Source organism: Myotis davidii, unplaced genomic scaffold, assembly GCF_000327345.1.
Source record: "Myotis davidii unplaced genomic scaffold, ASM32734v1 scaffold69, whole genome shotgun sequence".
In the NCBI taxonomy this organism is placed as follows: domain Eukaryota; kingdom Metazoa; phylum Chordata; class Mammalia; order Chiroptera; family Vespertilionidae; genus Myotis; species Myotis davidii.
The window spans coordinates 2,075,480-2,099,451 of record NW_006300363.1 but is presented as its reverse complement, the minus strand read 5'-3'; the positions used below and the strand labels follow the sequence as shown (position 1 = coordinate 2,099,451).

The window sequence follows — 23,972 nt, the reverse complement described above, 5'->3', positions numbered from 1 at the left end:
TCTGTTTCTTACTCTAAAGTATGAATGTTACACTCTCAAGCATACAGGAAGTTTATGATAATCTTTAGCAACCTATTTGGTAAATAGTTTTATTGACACTGTCATACTCATTCCGGTCTAACCTATTGCCTATGGCTGTTTGAGCTATAGCAGAACTGAATGACTGTGATAGAGCAGTGATGTTCAATGGGTGTGCCCCAATAATTTTTAGAACATGCAGTACCTGACCATTTAGTCAGGGAAACAGACCTCTTTTCCCATATGACAACAGCACAATAGCCATCTGGTGTGAATGAATCAAAATTATACCTTTTTATTTTGAAATTCATGCACTCGGTGGAGGGGTCCCTGAGCCCGGCCTGTGCCCTCTGGAAGTCCAGGAGCCCTCAGGGGATGTCTGACTGACGGCTTAGGGGAGTGGGCCTAAGCTGTCAGTAGGACATCCTCTGCTCTGCTGCAGAGGCAGGAATGGCTCCCACCACCGCCGCTATGCTTACCAGCCATGAGCCCGGCTCAGGGCTTCTGGCTGAGCGGCTCTCCCCCTGTGGGAGTGCACTGACCACCAGGGGACAGCTCCTGCGTTGAGGGTTTGCCCCCTGGTGGTCAGTGCATGTCATAGCAACCAGTCGTTCAGCTGTTCAGTTGATTTGCATATTAACCTTTTATTATATAGGATTTTTTGGTGTGCCACAGAATTTTATTAGTTTAAGTATATGTGCCATGAGATGAAAAGGGTTTAAAATAGAGACCTTACAGCCTGCAAAACCAGTAAAAGTCAGTAGCCCTTAAAGAAAAAGTTGGGACCGGTTTGGCTCAGTGGATAGAGCATCAGCCTGCGGACTCAAGAAAAAGTTGGCCTGTAGCAAGGGTTTCCTGAATAAGCTGTGGCCATTTCTTCCTGCACAGTAATTCTTCTTTCTCTACAGAGGTCACTTATTAAGGGGCATACGAATACCTGTAAAATTTAACAGGAACACCAATGTGATTTGGACTGGTGCTAAACCAACTTCAGACAAGTGTGACTTCCAGGGCTGCAAGGAATCTACTCAAAATCTCTCCTGTGAAACTGATCCAGATCATTCACAGGTGAAGTCACCTAAGAAGGGCCATTGCAACCCTGCACATGTGGATGGGGCCACACATTCCTACCAGGCCAGTGGGCACAAATATGGAAACCCTCCGCTTTTGTTTAGCAACTTTCTTCTCTTTGTCTTTTGCCCTAGAACCACAGCGTAGAAACCCACATAGACACATTGGGCACATACCCATCACATTCAAATGCGGGTAGACCATGCAACCCTGTAAGTTGAAAATACTAGTAACCAGCCCTGGTCTGGTAGCTCAATTGGTTAGAGCATCGTCCCAATACACCAAGTTTGTGAGTTCAATCTCTGGTCAGGGCACATACAAGAATCAACCAATGAATGCATGAATAAGTGGAACAACAAATTAACGTATTCCTCTCTCTCTCTCCCTTCCTTCCCCTCTTTCTAAAATCAATAAAAACTAAATATAAATACTAGTAACCAGACTTCACCAACTCTCTATATTCAGCCCATATCCTCATCTTTAAAAAAGAAAGCATTGCCTGCTGTGCAGGGTCACAGGGTTCTCCAGGTGAATAGCACCTCCCCCAGGTTAAGCCCCTGTGAGATGATGGAGAGTATTTCCCCAACACATGATGATTCTTATGTCTGTCAGGAAAAAGACCTTTATTCAAATTGTACTGCATGATTTGAAAGCCAAACCAAAATCTCAATGCCATCCTGGCAGTATTTCTATTAAATAAAATCCTCTGTTTTGTTGGGGGCTTTTAAAATCAATCTGCCACAAAAAGCTTCTGAACAAGTTAATAACACAGACGCCTGACTCACTCTGCAGCAAGCCCTCCTCCACAAGGAATCAATGGACTTTGTTCAACATATCAAAATAGTTCATAGTTAAGCAGGAATACAATTAAAATGACTCTCTTTCTTAAATTCGTTCTCGTATCTATATATATAAAAGCCTATGGACCATTATGAGCAAACGACTAGAACAGCCGGTTGACCAGTTGCTATGACGTGCATTGACCACCAGGGGCAGATGCCCAACGCAGGAGCTGCCCCCTGGTGGTCAGTGCGCTCCCACAGCGGGAGCACCACTCAGCTGACAGACCCAGCCTAGCGGCCCACCAGCCCGATGGCCCGATGGCTGACCAGCCCAGTGGCAGCCATTAACTCCCTCAGTAGTCCTGCAGGTCCAATCTCCGGAGAACAGCCAGGCACTGATGGACCAGTGCAGCCAGCAAGATCCCCACAGTGCCGCCAGCCTCCTGAAAGTCAGCCTTGGGCACTGTGGCTGCTTCCCCTCCCTAGATGCTCCACAAGGAAGAAAGGATATAAAAGCAGTCACCAAGTGGCTCCTGACAACTGGCACGAACATCAACGAGATGGATCTGGATCCCAGGCCAGCAAGGGCATCCCACCGCTCACCTGGAGGGCCGATCACGTCCTGCCCCACCCACCCACCGGGACCCCACCCGTGCACGAATCCATGCACTGGGCCTCTAGTATATATATAAAAAGGCAAGTATTCTAAAGTCTTGGGAGTATCAGAATCAAGACACAGCTGGGTTCAAGTCAGAACTCCGTCCTTCATAGCAGACCTGACATTTACTGAATGAATATTACCCAGAAGGCAGTGAGGCACGTCCTTATAACCACCACTTCTCAGCCCACTTCTAGAGATGAACAAACTGAAGCTCAGATTGTTGAAGTGACTTGTCCAAGGTCAAGCACCTAGTACGAACGGGCAGAACTGGGATTTTAATTCAGTCTATCTCCAAAACTCCGTCTTTTATTTGTTTTCCCCCAAACTCTATGCAATGATAGTTAGACACTGTCAAAGGGCTATGACACCATCTCTGCCTAGGACAGGCCTGGGGAGGTGCTGTCTCATTTTTTCTCTCTACCTCTCCTTTTATTCTTTGGAAGCATACACTGGGCATGGCCTTTCTTCAGATGATTTTGCTTAAATTAAGCCTTCTTTGTTACAGTCATGATTGAATCATACTTCCTGCAAGTTACACCAGCTCACCTTTCTGGGTTCTGGGAGTTCACAAATTCTTGGCTCATCTCTCGTACTGTAACCCTTAATTTCAATTTGAAGTCCTTTCCTTTTGGCCCAGAGGTATCACCTACATGGGGAGTCCGCCTCTCAATATTATTTCTGGAAGGTCTCTAATTGCCTTGGCCCTTCTAGAAGGTGAGCCCCATCAAGGAAGGCCTTGCTGGCTCATTCAACATTGTATTCCCAGAACTTGACAAATATTTAGTAGATGAATGGGCACTGTTATCTCTGCGACATTTCAAGAAGGGAAGGAAATCAAGGCACAGGTAAATTAAGGCCATGAAAGAGTAGGACTTCATAAAAAGTGATTTTAAGAACAGCTATAACCTGGACAAGGGTGTCATCTGGTAGAACAACCTGGCTCTTATGCAATACTGCGTTATACAACAGGGTTGGAACAGCATAAATGGGTTTTGAAAGTTACCTTCCTTGGTTCCCAAGTCTTCTGGCAACACAGTAAAAGACATTCATCCTGTATATGGGTCTGTGTGAATGAAGCCAACATGAGGGATAAGCTAACAGTTCTTGCTCTACCTGCCAAGTTCTCACAAGCAGCATAACGAAGAAAGCCTTCTCTCAGCCTACCTGGAAGGGAGGACACCTGGAAGGGGTGTGCAGCGGTCTCCCAAAGGGTCATCTTTCCCTCTACACCCAAAAAAGACTAGAGCTGAGTAGGTTCTAGTTAACATCATGGGTAAGGCATTATTCATGATGGTGAGATTCTGAGTAATTACGGATTAGAACCCATCTTAGGCATTTCTGAATTTCCTTCCATGACATACAGACGACTCGTATTGATTTCATTAGAAGAAATGAAGAAAAATAAGTCTGATACCAAGACACTGAATGCTTCTATGATGAGAAAATATATTAAATGTCAGGAAATGAAATGAAAATAAAAACACAAGTAGAAAACTGTCCTGGTTCATCTCTGTGTGCCCCCAAGAGTTTAGAAAGTTGGCCGTGCATTGAAATTTTTGCTCCAGTTTCCAGGTTCCTAGGAATGACTATGTCACAGCCTGGGGGCATGCCAACAGGCTATGACTTAGTCATTCCTGAGAACCTTCCTTTGAAGGTTTTGAAATCGTACTTAACACAAGTGTGCCATAAAAAGACTCACTAATCATTGATCAATAAAATATATTCCCTTCCACAGACTGCCTTTTTTTTTTTTCTTTTAGCTTCAATCTGAAAAGCATCGCTTTCCGGCCACCCCTCAGGGATCAAAGACAGACTAATGTCAGGCCCATGAGCACAAAGGAAAATGAGAGCTTGACTTATCTCTGATAACTTTGTGCCTTAAGTGTAGCCAGATGTGAATTGTTCTGGAACAAAGCTTTCTTGTTGTTGGTTTTTTTAAATGAATCAATTTACTCTGTAATTCAGGAAAAATAGGCTCCTCCCTTTCTCAGAAGTTTCCTGATACCATTCTTAAGGTTAAAACTAGAAAGTGGTGCCCTAACCGGTTTGGCTCACTGGATAGAGCGTCGGCCTGAGGGCTGAAGAGTCCCAGGTTCGATTCCAGTCAAGGGCATGTACCTTGGTTGCCGGCAAATCCCCAGTGGGGGTTGTGCAGGAGGCAGCTGATCGATGTTTCTATCTTAACAATGTTTCTAACTCTCTATCCCTCTCCCTTCCTCTCTGTAAAAAATCAATAATATATATATATTTTTAAAAAAAAAACTAGAAAGTGTCCCCAACAGGTATAAAGATGGGTATTAGCTCTAGATCTGAGGCATGTACTGGATCACAGAATTTGAGGCAAGGACACAGAGAAGGACCCACGAGCCTGGCAAAGCAACTTGAGATGCTTGCTGGATAAAAATCTGTCTTAGTAGGAAGTGCACCATATCTATTCTCCACCTCAGAAACAGGAAACTTCTAGAACCCACGCCAATGAGCTAGAGCTGACGAACAATTGGGAAGTTTCCACTTCTCCATCACAGATACCTGTTTTCCCCCATTACCTGCACCTGCTTTCACATTTTCCCTCTCCCTTTCTCCTCCTCCCCCTAAGCAAGCTTTTACTTTTGGTTGCAAGCCAGTCTGCTCAATTTCACTGAATTATCAACCCAGTGTTAATCTGGGCAAAGAGATTGCTGTCCTCTAACCCTTACCAGACAAATAAGTTTGCACGCAAGGAGCTAGTTGCTTTGTAAGGCCAAGCTATACTTAAGTTCTCACAGGCTGAGAGATCCCTGAACACAACCCAAGGCATCAGCAACGTCTATTTTCTCCGGTCGAGGACATTCATTCTCATCATGATTAATCAAGCAACTTCCTAAAGTGATGCTATCCTTGGTTGCTGATGTCTTTCCTTTTTGTTTCCTCCCTCCCAGGAAGACTGATTCATGGAACAGGCAGAAATCTGCCACCCACCCAAAGAATGAAAAATGGAATTCTCTTGTGATAGGGAATTTTTGCATGAAACACTGCAATTCCATTTCTTTGCACTGTAATTTTTAGGTCACTATTTACTAAGCCAGTTTAGAATATTCCATTTTAGTGTAAAATTGTCTTCTCTCGGGGACTGGCAGAGCAGTGCTGCCATAAACAAACCAACTGAGCAAGATAGAAATTTAGTCTCTAATAAAAATAGGTATCAGGAGCTTTGTATAGTCTGTAAGGCAATAAGATCTTAATCTACTATCTGATCATCTCCTGACAATGAGGTCATGCTCCTGGAAGCCTTAAGACTCAAATAATCTGTCAGGGAGATTTCTAACACACATTTCCCAAGGAAAGGATACCCCAATATACTACCTCATTCCATTGGCCAAGCAGTCAGAACCCCCTGTCTGTGGGAAACTAGGGAGACCTTTACAATAGTACTGACTGCAAAGGTATGCTAACAGCAGTAAAGTTGACCATTAGTTACTTAAAGAGTGTGCAGCCCTGGTCAGTGAACTCAATGGTTAGAGTGTCGGCCCAAGCACCAAAAGGTTGCCGGTTCCATTCCCAGTCAAAGGAACATACTAGAGTTGCAGGTTCATTAGATCTCCAGTCCCAGTCAGGGCGCATGTGGGAGGCAACCAATTGATGTGTCTTCTCTCACAGTGATGTTTCTCTCTCTCTCTTCCACTCCCTCCCTCCCTTCCACTCTCTGAAAATCAATGGAAAATATATCCTTGGGCCCTATTCGGTTTGGCTCAGTGGATAGAGCGTTGGCCTGTGGACTGAAGGGTCCCAGGTTCGAATCCGGTGAAGGGCACATGCGGGCTTGCAGACTCGATCCCCAGTAGGGGGAGTGCAGGAAGCAGCCAATCAATGATTCTCATCATTGATGTTTCAATCTCTCTCTCCCTCTCCCTTCCTCTCTGTGAAAGCAATTTTTTAAAAAAACTATATATATAATTTCCTTGGGTGAGGATTAACAAACAAACAAAAATGTGCAAATTCATACATGATCCACAGCACAAGACATCCAGAATTTTATAGAAAGTAGATTCAATTCAGGTCATTAAATACTATAGGTTTCTTGAGCAATGGGCCTTAGAGGACTCCGGAAGGCTGGCCCCCAAGAGATTATTATATGTAAATCAAGTTAACTGCTTCTGCTTCCCTTGCTGACACTACATTTCAAGTTCACTCTCCACAGTTGGTGGGGTCACGTGGAGGAGGCAGCTAGTCAATGTGTCTCTCTCACATTGATGCCTCTCCCCCTCTCTCTCTTTCTCCCCCTCCCTCCCTCCCTTCCACTCTCTCTGAAAAGCAATGAGAGAAAAAATATACTCAGGTGAGGTTTAACAAAAAAAAAAATTTAAAAAAACAATAAAAAAAAGCAACTTGGATCATTTGTATAGGTTCTTCTTTAATGATGATGTAGAGGCCAAGTTAAATTTTTAAAAAAGGCATATGGTAGTTAAATAAGTAAATAATGTATCAAACACACACACACAAGAATGTATAGTACAGCAAAAACTGAACTTCTCAAGTATGGCAGGACCCTACCCAGATCCATCAGCCGCCTTGCACCTGGGGACACCAACAACAGGCTGGGAGAGGTGGGTAAGAATTTAGACAGAAATACACTGCATTTGCCCCAGCTCTCCATGACCGCCTTGTTTTTCCTATGTTTATGGAAAAATATAGGGTCTTAATCTAATCTTACAGTGAGTGAGATTATGCAAAACTCCACTGTAAATAAAATAGCAACACAAATGAACAATAAAAACAGGGTGTACACTTATATACAAAAGGGGACATTCTTACTTGGAAAGTTAAGTGAATTTTTCAGAGTTGGTATCTGTGTTCAAAGACTCCAGTCACAGCCACGCTATTTTCCATATTAATCCATACATAAACACAGAAACTGCTGTGCCTGCAATTTGGCAATTATTCTTCAACATATGAGCAAATTACAGTAAAGAATAGCAATGCATTTTTACACATATAATAAATGTAAACTACATTCAGGTTTGCTCTTTGGGCAAACACGATTCTTACAAGTCAATTTTTTCATTCTGAAATATGTGACTATTGCATATTTATCACATCTACTAGTAAGTCGGGTCTTTATTGCTTTTGAGCAAAGTTCTTTGCAAATCATCCAGAAGAAGGAAGAGTACAACACAATCTTCCGAAAATGTTACAAAGGTTCAGAAAGAATCAAGTCAGAAAGAGTTCCTGGGTTTGAAAGAGGGAACATTTTAAGATTTCATTTATTAAGGGCATGTCAAGGCCATTATGTAATCATGTCCATGTTCATTAGCTCTGATTTCAGAGAAAGGCAAGGTAATGAAGAGAAGAGACATTAAAAGTTGGCTACATGGTACATTTAGGGAACCATAATTAGTCTGATTTAGCCAGAGCGCAGGATATAAGGGAGGCACAGAGGGTGAGGTTGGGAGAAGTCTGCCCAGAAGGATTTTAAATGTCACAGAAAGGGGCTTGGATTCATTGTAAAAAAGAGGCTGTGCTGACCCAAGAGACTCAGAGAATGTGACATGGGTCTTGTTATTAGGAAACTTATAATCGATTGGAAGTGACCCCCAGAGAGGTTCATGAGCTAACGAAAGGCAGGAGAGAAATGAATTATGACAGGGGAGAAGGGAAAACTTCTCTGAGAATGAGGCATTTCAGCTGGGCCCTAAAGGATGAGTAGAACTGAGGCAGTAGTGGACAGCAACAAAAGAGCATAATAGATGGAGAGAGTGTGCAAGGCCATGGAAGCAGAAAAACAGAATATACTGGGCAGATGATGAGAATTTCAACTGAACTGTCAATGAAGATGCATGAGAAGCTCCCTATAGAAAGCATTTCCCCTTTGCCGCTGTTATTGTCTACTGGCATTGCACTAACATGATTTGCCATTTTTCCTATCTGTGCTTTATTTTTGATGTTTACTGTCCATCCGTCTCTACCTCTAAATGAGGGGTTAAATATTTTAGGCTTTGAAAGGTATATGGTCTCAGCTTTCCTGTTGCAGTGTGAAAGTCATAGACAAGACATAAATATGAGTGTGACTGTGTTCCAGTAAAACATTATATACAGAATTAGGTGGCAAACAGGAACTGGCCTACATAATGTATTTTGCAGACCTCTGCTCTCAAATGCCTGAGGACTGGGGCTGAGGTTGGGACTGTCTATGTACTGCACCTAACAGAACCTGATGTGGCAGGCACTGAGTGACTATTTGTTGGGTGGCTGAATAAGAATGAATAAGCTGTAAAGTTGATTGAGATTCCATTGTGTAAAGAAATTTGTGTTTGAAAGTTTGGACTTTATTCTATAGGGAATGGGATGCCACCAGGTTTTTTGTTTGTTTGTTTGTTTTTTAAGTTAGGTGTACTGAGATATAAATAGTACAATAAAATTCATTTTTAAGTGTATAGTTCAATAAATGTTGATCTAAATTGTTTAAACAGCACCACATAGAGCACATTTCCTTTATTCCAAAAATGTGCCCACAAGGACATTTCCTTATGTCCCTTGGCAATTAACCTCTCTTATCACCTCTCTTATCAGCCTCTAGTAACCACTGGTCTGATTTCTGTAGGTTCATAAGAAAGTACTCTTGTTTTTGTCCAACTTTTTTCATTCAGCATATTTATTTATTCCATATTGTTGTGTGTACAGTTTGTTCTTCCTTATTGCTGAGAAGTATTCCATTGAATGGACCTACCACAATTGGTTGATACATTTACCTATTGATGGACATCTGGTAGTTTCTAGATTTTATCACAAATAAAGGAGGCACAGTCACTTTTAATCCCTGCCTTTGCTATTTAATAACACCTCTGTTCTCTTTCAAAAGCACGTCCATACTTGGCCATGAGTTGGTAACTAGTGAGACTGGGTAAGGGTACATCATTCTCTCTATTTTTATGTAGCTTTCAACTTTTCCATAATAAGAAAAAAATTAGGTACTTTATATAAAAATATTCAGTAATTCTGGAACTGAGAGAATGGGTCCAACTTGGAGGCCTTATTTAAAGAAGGTTTAAGTTTGATTCCTGTATTTGGTTTATTATAGTCATGGAAAGTCTTTACTAAAAATACAAATTCATTTATCCTCTCCTCAGAAATACTGAACCAGGTCACACCAAGTCATTCTTTTAAGCAGTTTGGAAAACACTGAATTCTCTGAGTGATCTAACCTCCAGTTTTAGTTTCATATGGAAAAAGGGGAACAATAAATCCAATTCTCCCACTGTCATTCTTTCTACTCCTATGCATTCCGCTTCTCTTCCATCATTCTCAAACGCTCAAATACACCGACATCAGATCCAGTAACCAACTAATTACAGAGGAAAACTGTAATGGAAAAACAATAGATACAAACTAGGAAGAAATCTGCAAATGGGAAACAATTTAAAAAAGGGGAGCCCGGCTGGCTGCTCGGTGGTTGAGTGCCAGGAGGTCACAGTTTGATTCTCGGTCAGGGGACAAGATTGCGGGTTGTGGGCTTAATCCTCAGTGTGGGGCATGCAGGAGGCAGCCAATTAATGATTCTCTCTCATTGATATTTCTATCACTCTCTCCCTCTCCTTTCCTCTCTAAAATCAATTAAAATATATATATATTTTTTAAAGTGGTGGGAGGAAGAAACAAGTATAAAGAGAAGCATGTGAGGAAATAACATAGTGGTCCTTATCATCTTCCTGTTGCTTCTCTTAGAATTAAATCAGAGTCTAAGGCAGGAGTGGGCAAACTTTTTGACTCGAGGGCCACAATGGGTTCTTAAACTGGACCGGAGGGCCGGAACAAAAGCATGGATGGAGTGTTTGTGTGAACTAATATAAATTCAAAGTAAACATCATTACATAAAAGGGTACGGTCCTTTTTTTTTTTTAGTTTTATTCATTTCAAACGGGCCGGCCCGCGGGCCATAGTTTGCCCACGGCTGGTCAAAGGTCACAAAGACCAAGAGCATAAATACAGGGATGCAGAGTGAGTGAGGAGTCATCAAGATTTTCATCTTGCCTTGAGTTGAGTTGCTTAACTCCAGGCATCCTGGGGATAGTGACAGGAGCACCTGGTTCTGTCAGAACCTGCTTGGAATTTCTACCTTCGTATCTCCTCCCGCAGATAAACAACTTTATCCTCACATACACATTAAACCCTGTCCTGGGCTCCAGGCCAAGTCCTGTCCTCAGTTTGGAAGGGTTTATTAGTCAAAGTAGTATTCATGAATACTTACTGAGTACCTACTGCAGGCTAGACCAACTGTGAGGCACTTCCATATGTAACCTGCAAACCAGGCTTCTTATTTTATAAACAAGGAAATTCTGAGTAACAGAAAATTTGGTTGGCTTGTCTGAGATCATAGAGATAGTATGACATTGAAGTGAAGATTAGAAACCAAGATTACTTGACTCCCTAAGCCCTCATTTTTTCTAGGGGAAGCAAGTTCCATAGTGGAGAAGCTTGGACTCTGGAATCAGAATGTTTGGGTTCATCCTGACTCTGCCACTCACTAGCAGTGCCTGAGATTCTCTATTTGTAACATAGGGTAGCAGTAGAATCCATGTTATGGAATTCTTTTGTGCGGATTAAACACATTAATATAAACACTTAGCCCATATTAAGTAGCCCCAAAATGATGGCCATTATTACTCTCTGTGGGAGGAGCAAGGGTTAAGCCCACTACGTTCTTCATGCTCTTGTGCATAGTAACAGCTGTTTCAGTCCATGTGAGCTGTTATAACAGAACACCATAGCCTGATTGGCTCATCAACAGAAATTTACTTCGTACAGTTCTGGAGGCTGGGAAGCCCAAGGTGAAGGCACAGGCAAATTCAGGATCTGGTGAGGAGGGCCTACTTCCTGGTTCGTCAAGGGCTGTCTTCTCTCTGTGTCTCTCTGGGGTCTCTTTTATAAAGACACTAATCCCATTCCTGAGGGCTCCACCCTTCTGACCTACCACCTCTAAAGGCCCCACCTCCAAACACCATTACATAGGGAATTGGGTTTCAATATTTGAATTTGGGGGTGGGGGAAACATGAACAGTCATAACATCAACTTATTCCTGAGATCAAGCTGCCTCCTTGTATTCGAGTTCCAGTTTTTTTTAAAATACAGAACCTGATGACCTATGAGTGCCTCTAGGGCTGGAGCATCTTGCCAATCTCCTCCTTCCTCCACCCTCATTCTTGCTTCATAACGGGCATTCTGTCCTTGAGCTCCACCCTGAGCTGCAACATTTCCCCACGTGCTTCTCTGATGTGGATAGGGTTAAGGTTTGGGTTAGGGCTAGGACTCGGGGTAGGGCTAGGGCTAGGGCTAGGACTAGGGCTAGGGCTAGGTCTAAGGTACCAAGAAAGGGAAGCATCCTTCCTACTCTCGCATACCCTGATTCTGCCAACTGCTACATTACACTTGCTCTGGATTCTGACTAAAAGAGCAGTAGTAGTTGTGCTATAGCTTTAATGAGCACACAAGCTCATTTACTATCAGCAAAAAGCTTCATCACCTCAACCTGCCAAAGATCTGTTTAAGCCCTCACACTAATAATTTACAAATTTAAAGAGACACTAATTGCATACTCGGTTCTCCAACTATTGACCTTTTGCTTGTTTAAAATAATTTTTACTAATAAAATATCAGAAGCCTAAAAGGCAAATTTCACTTGCAAATACTATTTTTTTTTCCTTTAGGTAATGGCTGTTTTCAAAGAGACACTAAACAAACAGAATGTTTAAAAACTGAGTTTTCCCAAATGTAACTCTTATACATAGATGATAGCAGCATAAATATTATAATCACTTGGGAAAACATGTGCGTAACTCTACTCTCGGGGACATGCCCCTAGAAAGACACTCTCATACGTGGGTAGTAAGAAACATGAAGCATGTTCCCAGCAGCAGTGTTCATAAAAACCAAACTCTGGAAACAAGCCTTTGGGCCCAGATCAAAGAATGGAAAATACATTATGGCAGATTCATATAAAGGATACTATACAGCCATAAAAATGAATGAATTATAGTTAGACAAACCTCTGGATCAAAATGTTGAGTGAAAAAAGACCAAGCTCTGCAATTCAATGGGGAAAAATAGTCTTTTCAACAAATGGCTGGGACAAATGGATAGCCACATACAAAAGAAAGAATTTGGACTACTACCCTATACCATATACAAAAATTCACTCGAAATGAACTTAAAAGACCTAAATTTAAGAGCTTAAACGATAAAACTCTTAGAAGAAAACATATATATAATCTTTGTGACCTTGGGTTAGGGAATAGTTTCTTAGATATTATACCCAACGCACAAGGAACAACAACAAAAAATGATACATTAGATTTCATCAACATTTAAAACTTTTGTGCTTAAAAGGACATTATCAAAAAAGTGAAAAGACAGCCCACATAACGAGAGAAAATATTTGCAAAGCATGTATCTGACAAGGTTCTAATATCTAGAATACAGAAAGAACTCCTACAACCCAACAATAAAAAGACTAATAACTTGAAAAGAAATTTCTCTAAAGAGATACAAATAGCCAATAAGCACATGAAAGATGCTCAACATCATTAGTCATTAAGGATATGCAAATCAAAACCACAATGAGACACCCCTGTCACACCCACTAGGGTGTCTAGAATAAAAAGTCAGTAACAAGTGTTGGCAAGGATGTGCAGACACTGGAACCCTCATCCACTGCTGGTGGGAACGTAAACAGAATTTTTAGATGACCCATCAATTCCACCCCTAGGTACATATCCAAAAGAATTAAACACTGGTGCCCAAATAAAAGCTTGTAAATGAATGTTAGCAGTATCAGCATTCATAATAGCCAAAAAGTAGATCAAATGTCCATCAATTGATGATTAGATAAACAAAATGTAGTATATCCATACAAGGAAATTCAGCCATTAAAAGAAATGAGGTACTGATTCATACAACAACATGGATGAACCTTGAAAATATTATGCTAAGGAAAAGAAACCAGTGACAGCGGCCGTATATTATATGATTTCATTTATATGAAATGTCCAGAATATGCAAATCCATAAAGAGATACAAAGTAAATTAGTGGTAGCCAAAGGCTGGGGAAAGTGGAGAATGGGAAGTGACTGCCAATGAGTACAGGGTTTCTTTCTGAGTGAAAGAAATGTTCTAGGATTAGATAGTGGTGATGGTTGCACAACCTGGTGAATATACGAAAAACTACTTATCTGTAATATATTTAAAAGAGTGAATGTTATAGTATGTGAATTATATTTCAACATGAACCTTGAATAGAAAGAAACAGGAAGCTGTTAAAGACTACATTCTCTCTAATGTCATGTGCAGAGAGAGCCTGGGATCCAGGGAGGAGCATATAAAGTGTTAAATGAACTTCTTTCATCCTACTTATTTTTTCCGATTGATTTTTAAAGACAATGAGAGAGAGGGACGGGGGAGGGGAAATTGGTTGCACCCTGTATACTCCCAACAGGGGTGAGGTGAGGAGGGGTAAAGGGGTGTATCCAATCTGCAACCCAGGTCTGTGCTCTTGACCGGGAGGGAATGGAACCTGTGACTTTCTGTGACCCTCTCTGTGCAGGCCAAGGCTCTAACCACTGAGCCATGCCAGCCAGGGCGCATCCTACTTATTAAGAGGGGCAATGGGTTCATGGGTGTATGGCTTCATACCTATTCAATAGTTAATAAAATCAAAATTTTTAAAGAGTAATTTTTTCCCATTTTTCAAGCCACAATCAGTACAAAAATTATATCTGAACTTAAATGACCATTAGGTAGTAATCAACCTCAACTAAGCAACCACCATGTGCAAAGCACCATAAAACGAACTGTGGGGAGTTAAAAAAAAAAAAAAAGGCGGTAACAATCACCTTCCTCCGAGGAGCTCATAATCTAAACCATGAGCAGCCACCAACCAGCTCCCTCACAGAATAATCTCAGCACCAACTATTATTAAGGCACCCATTTCACACAATTAAGCAATTATAATATGAAATATATTTTACTTTAGCAGCTTCAACATTTTATTCTGAAAATCTGTTTCATCTCCCTCTTAGAAATCTGCTTTTAAGGACTCAGATAGAGGTGAAATTAGAGCATGCCTACAAGACTTCCTTTCTCACTGGAAGTAATGTGTTTTTAAAGCCCTGACTTAAATGATATCTTTAGATTATCACACATTCTCATCTAGGCTCTCTTAGTTTCTATTAGAACATTTATATAATGACATCTTGAAGTGCTTTTTTGCAAGATACAGACTAGATAAACACAGAAGCTTTCTAAAAACAATCAAGGTTTCCCTCATGATTTATAATAGCTTTAACGTAATCTAAAATTGTATCTATGTTTCTAGTTTCACTAAAATTTGGCAAATGCAAATAATCTGAACTTGAACGCTCTTGTTTTCATTAAGAAGATTAATATTCTTATTTTATATCACAGATTCTGGGACATATACTCCGAAATGTATTGTTTCAATAAATAATTTAGAAATAGATAGCCATTTTAGGATCAACTGTCTATATTGATATGATTAACTTGCCCAGGAATGACTGTGAGCTGCCCTTTGGCTATAGAAAGCAATGGTGTTGTTGGAGAACACAAGTGGAATTTGTAGCCGAAGAACCCTGGGCTTGACTCAGCTCTGCCACTGACTAACTGCGTGCCTTTGGCAGATCCTGTGAGCCTCAATTTCCCTATCTGAAAAATAAAAATAATAGCATGCGCCTTGGCGGATGGCGGCAAGGATGACAGGAGATAACTAACACAGAGGTCCTGGAACACTGGAATGTTCCACTGACGTTGGCCCTCTGCGTTTTCCCTTCCTCCGGCAAAGCAAAGCCTTGCTAACCAAACGCCCTCATAGACAAATATATCATTTTAATTAAATGCTTAGACACTAAAAACAAGTGGCTTCACCATTTACTAAATTTTCTCCTCCACGTGCTAAATTATAATCTTAGTTAAACTGCTTCAAAAATACCTAATGAAAACCTTATTTTAAAAATTAAAAGTAATGAGGAAGTAGAGCATAATCCATTCTTAAGCTTATTAATATAATTGAAGGCTTCCTTTCTACACCCAAATGCATACTGGTTTCTGCAACCAAGGTAGGCAGTTACGAGCTATATTTTAGGATTGAGATGTCACTGGAAAGTCACATAAAGACAGAAGGACATGCTAACCACATCTGCCACTCAGCCAAGAGGAGCAGCTAACATGATCAAATAACAGAAGCACGAATCAAAAACATTTTGTCAAATTGGAAATCAGCAGATGCTACTCATCGCATTTACACTTAAAAGTCCTGTGGTAATGCTTGCTGTTGCTATGAGGCTGCTGTTTTTGGTAGATTTCATACACACTGGAAAAAGAGACTTAGCAGTACCAGCAGATCTCCTGGATAAGGCCTGACCACCAATGCCGATGATGCTAGAGCATCTCCAAAGCATAAGGTGCTGAAGTAAGTTCCGTGTTTTCCCTACTGGCCCTCCAATACCTGGGGTCAAATCCCACCCATGCCTGCCTTTGTATGGCCCAAGAGCTACAAACGGTTTTGCATTTTTAAGAGGTTGAAATAAATCAAAATTAGAGTAATATTTTGTGACATGTGAAAATTATATAAATTTCCAATTTCAGTGTTCATAAATTAAAAAATGTATAAGCCTCACCTGAGGATATGTTTTATTGATTTTTAGAGAAAGAAGGGAAAGGGAAAGAAATGTGGATGTACTAGTAAGAGAGAAAAATCCATCAGTTGCCTCCCAAACGTACGCCGTTCAGGAATCGAACCGGGAACCCAGGCATGTGCCCTGACCAGGAATGGAACCAGCAACTCTTCCGTGCACAGGACGACACCCACCCAACTGAACCACACTGGCCAGGCTGTTCAATGTTTTTTAAAGGGCAGTATCAAAGGAGGACCACTGGAATGAGATGGGAATCTGGAAACCATTTATTTCATAAAGTGAATAGTTGGGGGAATTGTGAATATGAAATCATAGAAGATAAAACCAAAGGATGACATGTCTTTAAATATTTAAAGACTCAGCATATGGAAATGGTTGTGTCACTCTAGAGGGAAAAAAAGAGGAACGATCATGAAAGTTCTAGGGAGGCAGACATCAACGAAGCATAAGAAAGTGTCTTCTAAACGCAGAGGGCAATCAGAGAAGAGGTCATACCTCAAAAGAGCAAGCACCCTCCCATGCTGGTGCTTAAGCTGAATGGCAAGATGATCACTATGCAAGATTATTATAGAAAGGATTGGGACAGGGTGTAGGAAGCTGAACTGTTTTAACACTTGGATTCTTTCTATGATTTTATCTAAAAGGAAAAAAAATGATCATAAATAAGTAAAGGCTTAACGACAGGTCATTGGAAAACAATTTCTACTACCACATTCACTAAGGATTATGCCTACAAAGAAATACAAATATATGTATATCTGTGTATGAATCTATATGTATGTGTACATGGCACATTAAAAAGGGGCCTTCCGTTTAAATAAAGAGTACATCAGCTATAAAAAGAATCACATTAAGAAAAGAAGGGTTATTTTTAGGAAGAAGCTCCAATTACATAAAATGAGGAAAGGATATCCACTGCTAAATAAAATGAGCTAAAGTCTTTCCCTGGGTTACTGCAGGAAATCGGCATGGCACTGCTTAAAAGAAGCGGGAAGTCTATATATAATATGGGAAGGAGAGGACTGTAAAAAAAAAAAAAAAAAAAAAAGAGGGCACAGCTGCATGATTTACTTGCACTAGACTTCTTTGCAAAAGAGTTTTACAAACATCACAAAGTACAGCCACCTGTTAAGCTGTTATTTTGGCCTATCTATTTTCAATGTCAATCTTGACACCCAAGCAAGAGACACACCACCATAGCAACATACTAGTAAACATCACGGTGATGGAAAGTAAAATTTTAAGAAGCAACTCATAGCCCCTGCAGGGCTGGAAATAAATTAATCCATTTTTTACTATAACATAACATTTCCACTCTGCAAACTCAGATCCTCTGGGTATCTACCTTAGAATTCCTTCCCATGAGCCATGTGGAAAGTAGACACTCCAAGTGTACTAGGTGGTCCCCCTAAAATAAAGGGGTTTAAAGTGTGAGACAATGATCATTTTGTGCATAGCTCAGGGAATGCATGTTTACTAGGTATTCATGCAGTACCCACAGATGGGCAATTATCATCACCCCTTACATGTGTAGGCTCCATATCTCACGTGATCAGTCTTTGATGGAGTCAAAAAGAGAAGTAGTTGAAAGCTGGGGAAACTGAGGCATGGGAAAATTGAGTCTTCCTAAAACAATTCATGGATTATCACACAGCAAGGACTCGGCCAGTTCTTCTAAGTCAGTGGTTCTCAACCTTCCTAATGCCACGACCCTGTAATACAGTTCCTCATGTTGTGGTGACCCCCAATTTCATTGTTACAAATTGAACATAATTAAAGCATAGAGATTAATCACAAAAACGATATGTAATTATATACGTGTTTTCCGATGGTCTTAGGCGACCCATGAAAAGGTCATTCGACCCCCAAAGGGGTCGCAACCCACAGGTTGAGAACTGCTGTTCTAAGTCCATGCTCACACTCACTATACTGCACCAGCCCACACCAGAAAACCCAAATAGGACATCACAAGTGATAAAATGCAAAGTGTTTAATTAAAGGAAAGGGTAGAGAGAGAAAATGAAAGAAAAATAACGTTTGGAAGTAATTATACTTCTTTACAATGATGAAACTCCCTGAGGGAGCTGGGGCAATTACCAGGACTTAAAATGTGACCGCTGTCAGTTTTGGCTGATTTGCAATTCAAAAAGGCCCAATAAGAACAGAAAGAAAGCCGATCTTCCAGCTAGAAGATGAGACACACCCAGAGGGTGTGTCGTGGGGGAGGCATAGGGCGGTGGCGTGCCATCAGGAGTCTGCATCGGGTGAGCGGGTTCCATCCCAGGGCAGATCTGAGCCCAGAGGTCAGCAACACAGGCCTGGGCTCCAATCCAACCCCACAATTCGCTGCCTCTTTTTTACTTTGTTCTGAATTTTTCTCCGTCTGAGCGGCCGGTAAGGCCCCTGCCAGCTCCTTCTCCAGGTCCACAGAAGAGACTGTCCAAAGGCCAGGGGAACACTCAGGGTAGCATTCCGCAGATGACAAAGAGATGACTCTATGATGAACCTTCTGTGAAGCCAGGGATTTGGCTGCTTTTGACCTAAGAACCAGTTCTGAACCTCTTTGAAAAATCGTACGATTTCTGACAGACACAAGCAACATTTTTTTTTTTTCCAAAAAGAAACAACTCCTGGAGGAGTTGTGGGCAAAAGGCTGAACACCTACATAAATAATGGCTAATTTTAAATGCACTTGACCTTTTTGGAAGTGTTTTTCTTGAAAAGGCTTAAGGGAATTATTCCATTTGAACAACTAATAGCCTAATTACTATATTTTTAAAAAACAACCACCCAGCTCCTTTTCAGCCAGATCTTGGCAAGAAATCGCTGAAGCACACCCATATCTGCAGCCCCACAAGTCACATTGCTGAAAAACATAATTACACTCGGCGGTGTCCAAATTCCCATCAGGCACAATCCAAAAGAAGTGAACTATTGAATCCCGAATCTAAAGGTTTTTCATTTTGGACACGGTGCCTCTTAATGAGCAGCAAAAACATAATATAAAAAAATGAACATTCATCATGGCCTTCAATGGTTCAGGGTGTGGGTCTCCCCCACATTCGGTACAGTCTGTACCCTACTGATTGAATGTAATTCCAGTGACCCTACTCTCTGCACTTAAGGGAGGGAGGGAATTCAATAACCATATTTCATATCTTTAAACCTGTCTCATTGAACAAAAGAACCATCCATTTTCACAGCATTTTTAAAATATTGATAAACCACTTTTATCCACTGCATCACTTTTATGGAGGCTGAATGACCAGAATGATGGATATGTGTGAAAAGATATCAAGGGGCCGCATTAGTCTTTTCATCCACAGCAGCAGCATCATAATTTCAGATCACGGCAAACTCAGCAAAATGTTCTTCATGGAGAACTATGTCACCAGGGCACTGCCCATAAGGAACTAACACATTTCAGAAGACATGCCCGTTTTCAGAACTACCTGTCCATACAAGCCAGTGATTACGTCTTGTTTTCTCAAACATCCATCCAGTGTTGTTTCTCTGTTTTGTTTAATAGCTAATGACTGGTTTAACAAGGGTTTTGTTTTCTATGACTCTGTATTACAAGGGTCTAATATTTCAGGTGCATTAGAGGTTAAATACACCTGTAACGTTGCCCAGACACACTGGAAAATGCTCTCAGGCTGGATCGAAATGCAGGACTAACATGTTTCTAGATCCCATTATTTTCTTGGATAGTGCATGGAACAAACTTCTTGACAGTGGCAGGACCATCATCCCATAAAATTGAATGAAATCCAGGTTGTCAGCTAGTGAGTTAAAAACTCTATCTATAGACATCACTAAGAAAATTGGACAAGAATGAAAATGTAACAAAATTAAATGACTGAAATTATTTTGTTCTCCTAAGTTAAACATTTATAAAATCCTAAAAGAATAAAATGAAATAAGATTTTAGCCCTGGGTGGGTTGGTTGGAGTGTCATCCCATACACCAAAAAGTTGTGAGTTCGATCCCCAATCAGGGCACGTACAGGAGGCAACCAATCAATGTTAGTCTCTCACATAGATGTTCCTCTCTCTCTCTTCCTTCCTCTCCCTCTAAAAATAAAAACGTATCTTCGGTTGAGGATATTTTAAAAAATATTCCTTAAAAAACTCACATTTAACTACACTTCCTTATTCAGAAAAAGGGTCCAATTAATATCTATTTCCTCCTGGGACAGGAATAAAGGATTATCATTAATCAAATATTCTGTCTTCTATGTTAATAGAAGAACACTTGTCAGTGCCAACCTTGTTTGTTTGAAATGCTTCTAAAATACCAGGTACTTTTTCCTATCTTAGTATTTTAAACAAAAATGTACTTTTCTGTTAGATGACAAGATAGTATTAGGTACCCCTGAATTTAAATTTTCAAGCACTTCAGTTGTTGCTGCAAAGGTATAGGTCATTATCTGAGTCATCAATGCCACCCAAAATATGGATATGGATCCATCTTGTCATACTCTGCCTTGGAAAGAAAGCAGAACTCAGGAAAAATTCTAGTTAGTTTTCATTAATTTAACTTCTATTGGCTTTATTTCAGGAAATGGTATATGAGTTTAATGCTAAATAGAAAGGAGACTTAAAAAAGAAAAACTGGCCGAAACTGGTTTGGCTCGGTGGATAGAGCGTCAGCCTGCGGACTGAAGGGTCCCAGGTTCGATTCCGGTCAAGGGCGTGTGCCTGGGTTGCGGGCACATCCCCAGTGGGCGGTGTGCAGGAGGCAGCTGATCGATGTTTCTCTCTCATCGATGTTTCTGACTCTCTGTCTCTCTCCCTTCCTCTCTGTAAAAAATCAATAAAATATATTTAAAAAAAAAAAAGAAAAACTGAACAGCTACATCAGGTAGTAAATTCATAGAGACAAAGTAAAATGGCAGTTGCTAGGGGCTGGAGGGAGGCAGAATTGGGAATTATTGCTTAATGGGCACAAAGTTCCACTTTTACAAGATGACTTTTAGAGATGGATGGTGGTGATGGCTGCCCCAACAGTGTGAATGTACACTGAACACTATACTTAAAAATTATTATTTTTTTAAAACTAATCAGAATTTACACATCCGACCAATTAAGCGTGGTCCCTTCAAATAGCTCATTTTAGGTGGTTACATGTTTTTTCCAACACTGCTGACAAAGAGCAAAACATCTCTGAATCTCCACTGTGGAATGAAAGCCCGTTTGTTTGGGTTTTTCATTGTTTTAAAATTCTCGATCCTGGTAAATGCCTTTTGAGGCTAATATTTTTTTTCTTTAAAAAAAAAATATGGCCCTGACCGGTTTGGCTCAGTGGATAGAACGCTGGCCTGCAGACTGAAAGGTCCCAGGTTCGATTCTGGTCAAGGGCATGTACCTTGGTTGCAGGCACATCCCCAACAGGGAGTGTGCAGGAGGCAGCTGATTGATGTTTCTCTCTCATCGATGTTTCTAACTCTCTATCCCTCTCCCTTCCTCTCTGTAATAAATCAATAAAATATATCTTTTTAAAAAATATGGAACGCTTCACAAATCTGCATGCCATCATCCTTGCGCAGGGGCCATGCTAATCTTCTCTGTATCGTTCTGATTTTAGTATATGTGCTGCCGAAGCAAGCACGAGGCTAATTTTTAATTTGGAAAAAGAAAAAGTTCCATTTTCAAAAGAAATAATTGTATCAAGTTAAAATTTGTTATGGAAGTCCACATGAGGTGCGAATTTGTGCATGGGCTTAGTAAACTGGCTCTGGATGAAATGCTAACAAAGGTGAGCCATCTCAGCAGGGAGGGCAAATAAATATAGCGGTGGGCAAAAGCAGGTTCAAGTGTGACTAGTACATTTTGGTCATTTTTCATGCCCTCCACTTTGCTTACCTCCACAGGAAGTTTTAAGTTTTTGACTAAATGTGTCAAAAAATATGGTGTCGCTTTGTCTGTTCCCATCATTATTTTTAGATACTGAGTTTGAGAAAGCTCACAGGTGCTCATCAGCGAACATCTCTGCTGCTGATGTCTATAAAAGCCAAAGGTTTTCACTGCCATTAAAAGGAATAATTTTCAAAATTGTAGAGGTGGTTCTTTTTTTAGAGCATGAACTACAAGTTATTTTCAAAGGAGTATGATTCATTTATCAAAGTTAAGCTGAGGAATGTCACTTGGTTTAGTACTTGGGTAAAATTGATCATTCAATGGATAAAACTTGTGGACCACTCTCTCACCTTAACCCGAATACAAGAACTGCCTTCCCCCAACTATTTTCTTTGATAATCCTGAACAAGTTATTTAATCTTTAATAAATCACCGCTAGTGCTCCTTCCAGCTTTAGGATTTTAAGGAAGGTAAAACTGGGTAGAGGAAAGAGCATGCCTATGGAGTAGGGACCATCTAGGTAGGAATCCAAGTCTATCACTGATCAGCCATGCAAGCACCCCTGGCCCACATTTGTAAAGTGGGAATGATAATATCTCACTCACAGGGCCATTCTGAGGACTAAGTGAAATAAGAAGACACTCCACAAGTGTAATTTCTCTCTTTCCTTCCTTTGAACGTGAAATGTGGCTGCTATCAGTCCAAGCATATAAAATAGAAATAAAAATTTAAAACACTTTCCAAAGAGTGTTTCATGGAATGCAATGCTGAGGCATATAGTGCTGACTATTTTATTATGTGCATAAAAGCAAGGTTACTGCAAGGCCACACTCAACCAGACCTTGTGACACAGATCTAGCTTCTAAGACAGTCATGGCAAGTAACTTTCACAATTTATGTGAGACATGAAGACAGAGATGGCTCAGATAAGCAAAATGAACAGAGAAACCCTTGGCTTTCGAAGCACTGTTCAGTTCTCCATAATACTTTCCGGAAGTTTGGGCTCAATACTCATCAACAGGTCATATCACTGTCTCTATAAACTGGCGATACATGTTGGAAACTTTTTGGCCAGAGAATCAAGAGATAAGTGACGCTTTGCCATTTTAGAAATAAATAAGTAAATCCCACTACAGTGTTTAAAACAGACAAAAATATTGCACAGCTTTGGGGAAATACAAACAATCTAGCAAATAAGACCCAGTGCACTTGAAGGTTTCAACAATTTCATTATACAGCAGCTCCCCACCCCCTACCCATAGTTTTACTTTCTGCGGTTTCAGTTACCTGTGGTCAACCAGGTCTGAAAATACTAAGTGGAAAATTTCAGTAATAAGCAATTGGTGTTTTTAGTTGTGTGCCATTCTGAGTAATGTGATGAGATCTGGCAGGGTCCCCCTCTATCCCACCAGGGACGTGAACCATCCCTTTGTCCAGCACATACACACTGTATATGCAACCCACCTACTAGTCCCTGAGTAGCCAACTCATTTATCAGACTGTCGCGGCCTCGGAGTCCTTGTGTTTAAGTAAACCTTATTCTACTTAATAATGGTCCCAAAGCACTCACATAACTTCTATTACATATATTGTTATAACTGTTCTATTTTATTATTATTGATGTTAATCTCTTACTGTGCCTAATTTATATGTTAAACCTTATCATAGGTATGTGTAGGTAAAAACATAGTGTATATAGAGTTTTTGGTACTACCTGTGGTTTCAGGCATCAACTAGGGGTCTTGGAACACATCCTGAGGATAAGCCGGGACTACTGTATTAGCATCCAAGTTAGTGGTGAATTCTCATTTTTCTTCTCAATACATTGATTGGTAATTTTTGGTGTAAAAAATAACCCAAAAAAACTATTGCTCAGAAAACACCTTAATATAGCATATAATCAGA

At 40.6% G+C, this 23,972-nt stretch overlaps 1 protein-coding gene and 1 long non-coding RNA gene across 4 annotated transcripts in view; both read right to left on the bottom strand.

Annotated features, from left to right (window-relative positions):
* The window catches only part of PITPNC1 (phosphatidylinositol transfer protein, cytoplasmic 1), a 262,521-nt gene that overhangs the window by 197,803 nt on the left and 40,746 nt on the right, over positions 1-23,972 (bottom strand). The window lies entirely within an intron of this gene.
* LOC107185129 lies at positions 18,185-20,819 on the bottom strand. The gene is made up of 2 exons (XR_001516044.1): positions 20,606-20,819; positions 18,185-20,024 (listed from the first exon to the last, which is right to left on the bottom strand). It is a non-coding gene; the product is annotated as an uncharacterized LOC107185129 (long non-coding RNA).